At 39.1% G+C, this 12,209-nt stretch overlaps 1 protein-coding gene and 1 pseudogene across 1 annotated transcript in view; both read right to left on the bottom strand.

The window, feature by feature from the left end:
- Positions 1-371, bottom strand: part of LOC137314555 (NACHT, LRR and PYD domains-containing protein 3-like) — an 80,736-nt gene extending 80,365 nt beyond the window's left edge. Inside the window, exon 1 of the mRNA XM_067979861.1 lies at positions 332-371. The gene's annotated coding sequence lies outside the window, so the exon portion shown is untranslated. The remainder of the gene's footprint in view (positions 1-331) is intronic.
- LOC137314528 (zinc finger protein 585A-like) overlaps positions 1-12,209 on the bottom strand; it is a 915,457-nt pseudogene that overhangs the window by 575,544 nt on the left and 327,704 nt on the right.

The raw sequence follows: 12,209 nt of genomic DNA on the forward strand, positions 1-12,209 counted from the left end.
GGGTGCAGGCGCCACTGGAACAGAATGGGGTAAATCCCCAGAGTTCGTGTTCCTGCATTCTGTCCCGTAGCCGCTCTTACATTACTGTGTCTGTGGGGAGACCAGTGGAGGCCAGGAGCTGGTTTAGCCCTGAAATCCCCGGTGTAAAATATTCGGCCTTCAGTCACTGTCCGAGCGAACCCTTAGTGAATTTTTACACCCGCGATGAATACAGAGCTCCCCATGCCGGGGAACATATCTGACCGCGGGAAATCGGCTTTAAAAAGAAAGAGGAACGGAAGAAAACGATATTAAAATAACAAAATGAAGCTGAGAAGCTCCATTAACTTACCTTAATCCCACAAGGATTTTCTCTCTCTCAATGTCCGTGTAGATTTCGCAACTTATATCCTTGTTATTTCATTACAACCAATCAGGTGAAAGTTGCTTGTTTTATTTGAACAAGTCACGAATTGTGAATTTGATCTGAGCCTTCTGATGTGAGATTCTGAACTCCGCCCTCTGTGTGAAAGCTGCTGTCAAACCTCAGGATGGGTTTCAACACAAACATTCCTCGTTTGTTTCAGAACAGGGAGCGGCCTTTCTGGTGAAATCTAATCGAACCGGTCTGACAGTTCGCTGCCACTTCAACTGTGAACAGAGTTAGTTATACATTTAAATTAATCCCTTCTTGTTCCAGGGAAGTCCAGTAAAACAGATACTTGGTAAGAAAGAAATTGCTACATTTCCATTTGGGACTTTGTTTCCTAAAAGTCACATCGAATTCCTGATGTTTTTGCGCTTTCAACCCAGGACCCAAGAGCCAGTGTGTGTCAGTGAGCTGAGGGGGAGGCTGTTTCTGTGAGTGAGGACATTAACCATTTAACCGCCGAATTAAACTATCCCTGAGCATCAATCACCTCAGTTACTGGGGGAATGAGCACCGAATTTCCACAGTTACATTTATCATGGTAAATATCCAGCAGATACACCCGTTACATTGTTAAATCCAGAAAGGACTATTCCTGAGCTGTGGTCGGTATAAAGAATGGATTATCCTCATTTTCAGGGAGGTTATCAGACAGTTATAATTATACCTTTGCCCTGGCTCTGCACTTGCTCAAAAATTTAACTCATTGCCCACCTTCCAGTTCTAAAGAAATGTCTTCGACCTGAAACATTAACTCTGTTTCTTTCTCCACAGATGCTGCCTGACATGCTGAGCTTCTCCAGCATTTTCTGTTTTTATTTCAGATTTCCAGCATTCGCAGTATTATGCTTTTGAATAAATATCCATTCCCTGGGATGGAAGTGTCCGCAGTGAGAAAGTGTTTGAGGACAGATTGTGGTGATAATTCCGAGGGACGGATTGTTGTGATCAATCCCAGGGACAGATTGTGGTCATAATTCCGAGGGACGGATTGTTGTGATCAATCCCAGGGACAGATTGTGGTGATAATTCCGAGGGACGGATTGTTGTGATCAATCCCAGGGACAGATTGTGGTCATAATTCCGAGGGACGGATTGTTGTGATCAATCCCAGGGACAGATTGTGGTGATAATTCCGAGGGACGGATTGTTGTGATCAATCCCAGGGACAGATTGTGGTGATAATTCCGAGGGACGGATTGTTGTGATCAATCCCAGGGACAGATTGTGGTGATAATTCCAAGGGAGGGATTGTCGTGATCAATCCCAGGGACAGATTGTGGTGATAATTCCGAGGGACGGATTGTTGTGATCAATCCCAGGGACAGATTGTGGTGATAATTCCGAGGGACGGATTGTTTTGATCAATCCCAGGGACAGATTGTGGTGATAATTCCGAGGGACGGATTCCTGTGATCAATCCCAGGGACAGATTGTGGTGATAATCCCGAGGGACGGATTATTGTGATCAATCCCAGGGACCGATTGCGATATTTTCCCCATTTCTCTCTGATTTCCCCTCTGTTTTTGACCAGGATTAAGGATTGATTCGGGCTGGAAGCACAGCCTGAAGCAGCGGTCCCAAAAATCCCCCAATATTTGTCTTCATGTGAACTCTCCCTCCACATTGAATTCAGTGCTGGAATGTTTGATCATTCTCTTTAAACGGATATGTTTGGCTGTTTTTATTTAAGGCTGAGTTCCATCTGTTCTGAACTTCGCAGAATTCCAAGAGAGAAAAGATCAAATAATCGGTGCGAGAGAATCTAGGACAAACTTTGTAATATCAGTTTTGTTAAAAACACCCACTGATCCCTCGGTGCCCAGTCAGAATTGAACAGTAACGCCCCGAAATTTCGCTCCTTATACAGACTCCAGTGGGTTAAACCTCCTCCCACACTGAGGGACAATCAGAGATTTATTATACAGCGTCCCCGGCCCCGCTCCTTATACAGACTCCAGTGGGTTAAACTCCCTCCCACACTGAGGGGCAATCAGAGATTTATTGATACAGGGTCCCTGGCCCCGCTCCTTATACAGACTCCAGTGGGTTACACCTTGTCCCACACTGAGGGACAGTCAGAGATTTATTGACACAGGGTCCCGGGCCCCGCTCCTTATACAGACTCCAGTGGGTTAAGCCTTCTCCCACATTGAGGGACAATCAGAGATTTATTGATACAGGGTCCTGGGCCCCGCTCCTTACACAGACTCCAGTGGGTTAAACCTTCTCCCATACTGAGGGGCAATCAGAGATTTATTGATACCGGGTCCTGGTCCCCGCTCCTTATACAGACTCCAGTGGGTTAAACTCCCTCCCACACTAAGGGACAATCAGAGATTTAATGATACAGCGTCCCGGGCCCCGCTCCTGATAATGACTCCAGTGGGTTTGTGTGTGAAATAGAGCCCCCGGTTGGCAGAAAACCCGTGGGGCTACGTTATTATCCCGCGTCGGAGCATCCCTGAAATAATGTGGCGAGGGAATGTGGCATGGCATTGGGGTTTCGGGACCGTTCGCAATTTCAAGCCCAGTGGTGACAAAACTGCACCAGGATCCTAAAGTTCCTGAGTTCAAATCCCGACATGGCATCTGTGAAACTCAAAAGAGCTGATATTACTGACAGTATCTGTACTGATTATAGAGCTGGTATTACTGACAGTATTTGTACTGATCATGGAGCTGATATTATTGACAGTATATTTGATGATAAGCGAGCTGACGTTACTGACAGTATCTGTACTCATTGTAGCACTGCTGTTACTGACAGTATCTGTACTCATTGTAGCACTGATATTACTGACAGTATCTGTACTCATTGTAGCACTGATATTACTGACAGTATCTGTACTCATTGTAGCACTGATATTACTGACAGTATCTGAATTGATTATAGAGCTGATATTACTGACAGTATCTGCACTGATCATGGAGCTGATATTATTGACAGTATATTTGATGATTAGCGAGCTGATGTTACTGACAGTATCTGTACTCATTGTAGCACTGATGTAACTGACAGTACCTGAATTGATTATCGAGCTGATATGACTGACAGTACCTGTGTTGATTATAGAGCTGATATGACTGAGAGTGTCTGCACTGATTATAGAGCTGATTTTACTGACAGTATCTGTGTTAATGGAAGAGCTGGTATAATGAAAAAAATACTGTTTTACCGCACAGCAAGAGGCCATTCGGCCCAACAAGTCTATGCTGGGATTTATGCTCCACATGACGCCCATCCCGCACTACTTCATCTCAGCCTATCAACATATCCTTCTATTGCTATCCCACTCATGTATTTATCTACCTTCCCATTAAATGCTGCTCTGCTATTCGCCTCAACAATTCCACGTGGTAGTGACTTCCATATTCTCATCAGTCTCTGAATAAAGGAGTTTGTCCTGAATTCCTTATTGGATTTATTAGCAACTATCTTATAATTATGGCCTCTAGTTTCGGACTGCACTGAGTTGGAAACATCCTCTCTGCATCTACCCGAGCGAACACCTTCATAATATGAAAGACTGGTCATCTGCCAGTCTTCACTTTAGTCGAGAAAAGAGCCTCAGCCTGTTCATTCTCTCCTGATAGTTGTTAGATAAATAATACATTCAACAGGAACACCAGAAATGAAAGGAAGTTAATGCCAGGAAGGAACACCCAGGCCATAATATTTTCCCCCAGGATCGGATTAATGCCGACAATCGAGGCCCAATCCAGAGCCTGTGGAAGGATACCTTAAATAGCACCAATAAAATATCTGGAGCCGGGAGGCCGTGTTTGTACATTGCTGCGGTTACAGCTCACCAGTTAGAAGGACTGCACAGGGCAACTCACATTTTAAAAATCATCCTTCTGTGGAAATGTTGTCTTGTCCCGACAGGTGGGTGCGGGAGAACTGCTGGGACTCGCCCGGCAGAGGCGGAGATTCCGAAACGGCGCCAGAGAGATTGCGGTGTCCCGACCTGTCTCAATATTTATCGAGTAAACAACAAGGTTGTTATTATAACGTGGGTTTAGGTGGTGGGTGAATTGCGATCCAGAACCCAGGAAACATCAGGTTCGCATCTCGGCAGAATCAAAAAGCATCAATTTCAGGACCCTAGTAATTGAAATTTATAAATAGTCAATGTCTTGAGCCGAACTTTTAACTGTCCCCGAAATAAAATCACATGTAAGTTTTAGGGAGTCACTGTTTAATTCTGGCATAGTGAGGAACAGCGGGTGTTTTACGAAACTATATTTCACATTTTTTCTCTCGATCTTCTCGCAAATATTATCTGATCTTTTACTCCCCTGGAATTCTGTGAAGTTCGGAACAGATGGCACTCAACCTTAAATAAGACATTGGCCCGTCCCCTCAGACCCGGGACCGCCCCCTCAGACCCCGGCCCGCCCACTCAGAGCCTGGTCCGTTCCCTCAAGTAAAATTATCCCACCCCGTTCCTCCTCTCGGCAGACCGTACAGTTCAGATGCTCACTGCGGTGCTGCATCTCGACCTCTACAATAAGATGTAGGTTTGTCCTGCGTTTCATATTCACCGTTTTTTCTTACTAAACAACCCTGATTGTTTTATTCTTGTTCGCAAGACCCCCAGAAATGAGTTAGTTCGTCACAGAACTCCACATGGCCAATTGATTTCACAGTAATCATAGAGTTAACAATATAAATCTCGCAACATTGTCCTGTTTCGATCAGTATCCGAGGCTCATTATCTCATCATAAGCCTGTCTCGTTTCACAATGTGGAAACCAGTTCCAGCAAGCAGTCACAGTTACTACAATTTGCATTTCAGTGGAATAAGAAGCAGTCAGTTACGTGGTGCAATCAATACATTAACGCACAGCTTTCGCTTACTTAGGCATTAAGCACATCAGACACCCTTATTACCCAGACCCTCAATAAACCCCTTCACAGCATGCATCTGTGGAACTGAAAACAGCTGATATTACTGATATTAACTGTATTAATTACAGAGCGGCAAGTACTGAGAGTATCTGAACCGATTATAAAGCTGCTATTAATGAAAACATCTGTACTGATTATAGAGCTGATATTACTGACAGTATCTGTGCTGATTATAGAGCTGATGTTACTGACAGTGTCTGTACTGATTAGAGAGCTGATATTATTGACAGTATCGAAACAGATTATAGAGTTGATATTACTGGCAATATCTGTACTGATGATAGAGCTGATATTACTGACAGTATCGAAACAGATTATAGAGTCGATATTATTGACAGATATGTGTTGGTTATAGAATTGATATTACTGACAATATCTGCATTGATTATAGAGCTGATATTACTGAGAGTATATGTACTAATTATAAAGCTGATATTACCGGAGTATCTGTACTTATTAGAGAGATGATATTACTAACAGTAACTGTGTTGATTATAGAGCTGATATTACTGACAGTATTTGATTTGATTATAGAGCTGATATTACTGATATTATCAAAACAGAATGAAGAACTGATATTACTGACAATATCTGAACAGATTATAGAGCTGTTATTAATCTCTTTCGATACTGTCAGTAATATCAGCCCGAAAATCAGTACAGAAACTGTCAGTAATATCAGCTCTATGATCAACACAGATCTGTACAGTATCTGTACAGATTATAGAGCTGATATTACTGACAGTATCTGTACTGATTAAAGAGCTGATATTACTAACATAATCAATACAGAAACTGTCAGTAATATCAGCTCTATAATCAACACAGATCTGTACAGTATCTGTACTGATTATAAAGCTGATATTACTGACAGTATCTGTACTGATTATAGAGCTGATATTACTAACATTATCTGTATTGATTATGGAGCTGATATTACTGACAGTATCTGTATTATTACAGAGTTGATATGACTGCAATATCTGTATTGATTATAGAGCTGATATTACTGACAGTATCTGAACTGATTATAGAGGTTATATGACTGCAATATCTGTATTGATTATTGAGCTGATATTACTTACCGTATCTTAACTGATTATACAGCTGATATTACCGGCAGTATCTCGACTGATTATAGAGCTGATATTACTGAGAGTATCTGAACTGATTATAGAACTGATATTACTGCAATATCTGTATTGATTATAGAGCTGATATTACTTACAGTATCTGTACTGATTATAGACCTGATATTATTGAGAGTATCTGTACTGATTATAGAGCTGATATTATTGACAGTATCTGTATTGATTATAGAGCTGATATTACTGAAAGTTTCTGTGCTGGTTATAGGGCTGATATTAATGAGAATATCTGTACTGATGATAGAGCTGATATGACTGAAAGTATCGAAACAGATTATAGAGCTGATATTACTGACAGTATCTTTATTGATTATAGAGCGGATATTACTGACAGTATTTGGACTGATTATAGAGCTGATATTACTGACATTATCCAAACAGATTGAAGAACTGATATTACTGACAATATCTGAACAGATTATAGAGCTGATATTACTTACAGTATCTGTACTGATTATCGAACTGATATTACTGACAGTATCTGTACTGATTATAGAGCTGATATTACTAACATTATCTGTATTGATTATAGAGCTGATATTATTGACAGTACCTGAACAGATTATAGAGTTGATATTATGGACAATATCTGTATTGATTATAGAGCTGATATTACTGACAGCATCTGTACTGATTATAGAGCTGATATTACTGACAGTATCTGAACTGATTATAGACGTTATATGACTGCAATATCTGTATTGATTATTGAGCTGATATTACTTACAGTATCTGTACTGATTATAGAGCTGATATTGCTGACGGTATCTGTACTGATTATAGAGCTGATATCATTGACAGTATCTGCACTGATTGTAGAGCTGATATTACTGATAATATCTGTACTGATTATAGAGCTGATATCACTGACAGTATCTGTACATATTATAGAGATGATATTACCAACAGTATCTGTGTTGATTATAGAGCTGATATTACTGACAGTTTGTGTACTGATTATAGGGCTGATATTACTGACAATATCTGTACTGATGATAGAGCTGATATTACTGACAGTATTGAGACAGATTATAGAGCTGATATTGCTAACAGTATCTGTATTGATTACAGAGCTGATATTACTGACAGTATTTGTATTGATTATAGAGCTGATATTACTGATATTATCAAAACAGATTGATGAACTGGTATTACTGACAATATCTGAACCGATTACAGAGCTGTTATTAATCTGTTTCGATACTGTCATGTATATCAGCTCTATCATCAGTGCAGATATTGTCAGTAATATCAGCCCTATAATCAGTACAGAAACTGTTAGTAATATCAGGTCTATAATCAACACAGATTTGTACAGTATCTGTACAGATTATAGAGCTGATATTACTGACAGTATCTGTACTGATTATAGAGCTGATATTACTAACATAATCAGTACAGAAACTGTCAGTAATATCAGCTCTATAATCAACACAGATTTGTACAGTATCTGTACAGATTATAAAGCTGATATTACTGACAGTATCTGTACTGATTATAGAGCTGATATTACTAACATTATCTGTATTGATTATGGAGCTGATATTCCTGACAGTATCTGAACAGATTATAGAGTTGATATTGCTGACAATATCTGTATTGATTATAGAGCTGATATTACTGACAATATCTGAAGAGATTATAGAGCTGATATTACTGAAAGTACCTGTACTGTTTATGGAGCTGATATTACTGACAGTATCTGAACTGATTATAGAGGTTATATGACTGCAATATCTGTATTGATTATTGAGCTGATATTAATTACAGTATCTGTACTGATTATAGAGCTGATATTACTGACGGTATCTGTACTGATTATAGAGCTGATATCATTGACAGTATCTGCACTGATTGTAGAGCTGATATTACTGATAATATCTGCACTGATTATAGAGCTGATATTACTAACAGTATCTGCATTGATTATAGGGCTGATATTACTGATAGGTTCTGTACTGATTATCGAGCTGATATTACTGACAGTATCTGTCCTGATTTTAGAGCTGATATTACTGACCGTATCTGAACAGAATATAGAGCTGATATTACTGACATTATCTAAACAGATTGAAGAACTGATATTACTGACAATATCTGAACAGATTATAGAGCTGATATTACTTACAGTATCTGTATTGATTATAGAGCTGATATTACTGACAGTATCTGAACTGATTATAGAGGTTTTATGACTGCAATATCTGTATTGATTATTGAGCTGATTTTACTTACAGTATCTGTACTGATTATAGAGCTGATATTACTGCCAGTATCTGAACTGATTATAGAGGTTATATGACTGCAATATCTGTGTTGATTATTGAGCTGATATTACTTACAATATCTGTACTGATTATAGAGCTGATATTACTGACAGTATCTCTGCTGATTATAGTGCTCATATTACTTACAGTATCTGTACTGATTATAGAGCTCTATATCATTGACAGTATCTGGACTGATTGTAGAGCTGATATTACTGATATTATCTGTACTGATTATGGAGCTGATATTACTGCAATATATGTCTTGATTATAGAGCTGATATTACTGACAGTTTCTGTGCTGATTACAGAGCTGATATTACTGACAGTATCTGTACTGAATATAGTGCTGATATTACTGGCAATATCTGAATTGATTATAGAGCTGATATTACTGACTGTATCAGTATTGGTTATGGAGCTGATATTACTAACAATATCTGTTTTGATTATAGAGCTGATATTACTTATAGTACCGAAACAGATCATAGAGCTGATATTACTGACAATATCTGTACTGATTACAGAGCTGATATTATTGACATTATCTGTATTGATTATAGAACTGATATTACTGACAATATATTTACTGATTAGAGAGCTGATTTCATTGTCATTATCTGTATTGATTATAGAGCTGATATTACTGACAGTATCGGTATTGTTGAAAGAGTTGATAGTATGCTCAATACCTGTATTGATTATAGTGCTGATATTACTCTCAATACCTGCATTGATTATCGAGCTGATATTACTGACAGTATCTGTACTGATTTTAGAGCTGATATTACTGACAGTATCTTAACTGATTATAGAGCTGATATTACTGCAATATCTGTCTTGATTATAGAGCTGATATTACTGACAGTTTCTGTACTGATTATAGAGCTGATATTACTGACAGTATCTGTACTGATTATAATGCTGATATTACTGGCAATATCTGTATTGATTATAGAGCTGATATTACTGACAATATCTGTATTGATTATCGAGCTGCTATGACTGATAGTACCTAAACAGATTATAGAGCTGGTATTACTGACAATATTTGTACTGATTATAGAGCTGATATTATTGACATTATCTGTATTGATTATAGAGCTGATATTACTGACAATATCTTTACTGATTATAGAGCTGATATTATTGACATTATCTGTATTGATTATAGAGCTGATATTACTGACAGTATCTGTTTTGTTAATCGAGCTGATATTATGCTCAATACCTGTATTGATTATAGAGCTGATATTACTCTCAATACCTGCATTGATTATCGAGCTGATATTACTGACAGTATCAGTACGATTATAGAGCTGATATTACTGTCAGTATATGTCTTGATTATAGAGCTGATATTACGGATAATATATGTGCTGTTTACGGAGCTGATATTTTTTGCAGTATCCGTGATGATTATAAAATTAGCTTTTACTGACTGTACCTGTCCTGATTATAGAGCTGATATTAAGCTCAATATTTCCACTGATTCTGGAGTTGTTATTACTGACAGTAGATTTATTAATTCTGGAGCTGCTTTTATTGACTGCAGCTTTATTCGTTATAGAGCTGAATTTACTGGCAGCACCTGCATTGATTATAGAGCTCGTATTAATGACTGTACCTGTTCCGATTATAGAGCTGATATTACTGGCAGTATCTGTGAAGATTATACATCAGCTATTACTGACTCTACCTGTATTGGTTATAGAGCTGGTATTAAGCTCTGTGTCTCCAATGACTATCGACTTGTTATTACTGACAGTATCTTTATTGATTCTATCGCTGATTTTACTGGCAGTACCCTTATTCATTATAGAGCTGAATTCACAAACATCACCTGTATTGATTATAGAGCTGATATTAATGACAGTATCTGTTGTAATTATAGAGCTTATATAACTGACAATTTCTGTGCTCAATTTAGAGCTGATATTACTGAGAGTATCTGTGCGCAATATTGCGCTGATATTACTGACAGTATCTGTGCTCAATATAGCGCTGATATTACTGACAGTATCTGTGTTAATGAAGGCCAAGTATAATGAAAAAAATACAGAATTGCATACTATTATACTGCACAGCAACAGGCCATTCAGCCCGACAGGTCTATGTCGGGATTTAAGCTCCTCCCGCACTAATTCATCTCACCCTATCAACATATCCTTCTATTGCTATTCCCCTCATGTATTTATCTACCTTCCCATTAAATGCATCTCTGCTATTCGCCTCAAGCATTCCACGTGGTAGTAAGTTCCATTTTCTCGCCACTCTCTGAGTAAATACATTTCTCCTGAATTCCTTATTGGATTTATTGGTAACTATTTTATGTTTATGGCCTCAAGTTTTGGACTGCCCTCAAGTGGAAACATCCTCTCTCCATCTACCCGAGCGAACCCATTCATAATATGAAAGACTGGTCATCTGTCAGTCTTCATTTTGTGGAGAAAAGAGCCTCAGCCTGTTCATTCTTTCCTGATAGGTGTTAGATCAATAATACATTGAACAATGGACACCAGAAATGAGAGGAAGTTAATGCCAGGAAGGAACACCCAGGCCATAATATTCTCCCCCAGGATCGGATTCATGCCGACAATCCAGGCCCAGTCCAGAGCACTGTGGAAAGGTAGCTTAAAATTGCACCAATTAAATGTCTGGAGCCAGCAGGTTGTGTTTGTGCATTGCTGCGGATACAGCTCATCAGTTGGAAGGATGCACTGGGCAACTCACATTCTAAAAAACATCCTTCTGTACAAGTGTTGTCTTGTCCCGCCAGGTGGGTGCAGGAGAACTGCTGGGACTCGCCCGGCAGAGGCGGAGACTCCGAAACGGCGCCAGAGAGAGTGCAGTGTTCCGACCTGTCTCACTATTAATCGAGCGAACTACAAGGTTGTTATTATAAATTGGGTTTGGGTGGGGGAAGGATTTTGATCCAGAATCCAGGACACATCAGGTTCGCATCACAGCAGATATAAAAAGCATCAATTTCAGGACAACAGTAATTGAAATTTAAAGAGACAATGTTTTGGACCGAACTTTTAACTGTCCCCGAAATAAAACCATAGGTTCAGATTCAGGGGGTCACAGTTTAAGTCTGACTGGACACTGGGCGGAACAGTTGGAGTGTTTTTACTGAACTATATTTAAGAAAGTTTACCCTCGAATCACTCGCACCAATTATCTAATCTTTGCTCCCCTGGAATTCTGTGACGTTCAGAACAAATGAAGCTCAGCCTTAAATAAAAACAGCCAAACACAGGCAACTTGGTTCAGGGACAGAGTAGCCACGTCTCTACGAGGGCGGAAAGGAAGGGCATCCAAAGCTCGAGCTCCCTGGATGACTAAAGATATAGAGATTAAAATGAAGCAGAAAAAGAGACTTATGACGAATGTAAGGTTCTTAATAGAGGAGAGAACTTGGCTGAACACAGTAAGTACAGAGGAGATCTAAAAAAGGGAATAAGAG

This window comes from Heptranchias perlo, unplaced genomic scaffold, assembly GCF_035084215.1.
Source record: "Heptranchias perlo isolate sHepPer1 unplaced genomic scaffold, sHepPer1.hap1 HAP1_SCAFFOLD_52, whole genome shotgun sequence".
NCBI classification, from domain to species: domain Eukaryota; kingdom Metazoa; phylum Chordata; class Chondrichthyes; order Hexanchiformes; family Hexanchidae; genus Heptranchias; species Heptranchias perlo.